Source organism: Aulostomus chinensis, chromosome 1, assembly GCF_037954235.1.
Source record: "Aulostomus chinensis isolate RoL2024-O1b breed Wild chromosome 1, RoL_Achi_v1.0, whole genome shotgun sequence".
In the NCBI taxonomy this organism is placed as follows: domain Eukaryota; kingdom Metazoa; phylum Chordata; class Actinopteri; order Syngnathiformes; family Aulostomidae; genus Aulostomus; species Aulostomus chinensis.
Window position 1 is genome coordinate 30,867,463 of NC_141320.1, and position 1,541 is coordinate 30,869,003.

At 46.5% G+C, this 1,541-nt stretch overlaps 1 non-coding gene across 1 annotated transcript; it reads right to left on the reverse strand.

Annotated features, from left to right (window-relative positions):
* Positions 1–696: 696 nt before the first annotated feature.
* Positions 697–769, reverse strand: trnak-cuu (transfer RNA lysine (anticodon CUU)). Its single transcript has one exon. It is a non-coding gene; the product is annotated as a tRNA-Lys (tRNA).
* Between the last annotated feature and the right edge of the window lie 772 nt (positions 770–1,541).

Here is a 1,541-nt window from a genome sequence, read left to right on the forward strand (position 1 = left end):
AGCCACTGATCCACAAGACCTCATTGATGAGCTTCAACCTGAGACTGAGTGTTTCTCATTGGACGAGACACCCATTCAATGAGACTCATTGTCAGTCCATTGAAATCTACTGGTGTTCCTGGTGAGTTGATTTAACAACATGAGCTGACAGACTCTACGTTCAGGTAGGAACCACCACATCCAGGGGTCTGGACCTTTGAGCAGGCAGAGCCATCAAAGTAGCAGACTAAGCTAGCAGACATTAGCATTGAGAAGAAACTGATACCTGAGCCTACTTTTGGGTCTGGACCTTTGAGCAGGCAGAGCCATCAAAGTAGCAGACTAAGCTAGCAGACATTAGCATTGAGAAGAAACTGATACCTGAGCCTACTTTTGGGTCTGGTCAGGTGATGACACAATAATATGAGATCATTGTCAGACTGACGCCTGCTCAACACTGACCAAACACTATGGCATTGTGGGAAATTTCTGCTTGGCTCGCGTCCATCAATACATATGAAGAAATTTGTCCAGAATCAGAATTGACAGTGGATACAATTGATTCCACACTGGTTTTTCATTCTGAGTCGGGTGCAGGTGTGGAACTTCAGACACAGCCTGTGTTTGTGTTGTTCATTCAGTGATTTTTCTTTCAATTCCAATCAAAGCCCCACAGCTGCAGAAAGTGAGAGGACAAGCAGGGATGTTCAAGATGAACGCCCAACGTGGGGCTTGAACCCACGACCCTGAGATTAAGAGTCTCATGCTCTACCGACTGAGCTAGTCAGGCTACATCAGAGTAGCTTCAATAGCCTGAAGTGATCAGAGTGAGAGACGCTACAAGCTCTCCATCAGACTCACAGTCACATGAGCCATCACATGATTGATGGATGACCACAAACACCTTCATCTTTGACAAAGAAGTCAAATAAAAGGTGAACCACAGATGACACACCAGTGGTAAAAACACTAAAGTGCTGTCAAGGAGAAACAGGATACGAGCAAACACACACACAAGTTACAGAGAGAGAACTCTCCCAAAGGGAACCACTCAAAGGAGAACCTAGAGATCATCAGGCTGGATGACCTCATCAACATGAGACAGGTGGATAGGAAACAAGCTCAGAGATGTCAGGAACATGAGATCCAAGTGGTGAGAGAGCAAGAACTGGTGAGGTTCCAGAACCAGGAGTGAGGTGGAGCCTGCATCACCTCCTGGGAGCTTTTAGTCTAAGGTTCAACTTGGACTGGAATGATTTCTGGAGAGACAACGTGCAGGGAGGGAATTTGGAGATGAAGAACAAGTTCCTCTCAGCTTTAATGGAGTTTTCAGGAGTCAAACAGACCCTCCTCTGATTGGTTGTCAGATGTGTTCTCATTGCACCACAGCCTCCAGGTTGAGGGTTCTGATCCTAGTCAGACACATTGACTCTGATGCTGCTGAGCCTGAAGGGAGGATGAAGAAAGGAGTGTCTGAGAGAGCTTCACCAGACCAACTGTCCAGCTGAACAACAAACACTAGTCAGTAGGAATGTTGCTGCTGGGACCCTGATTCAAACCAG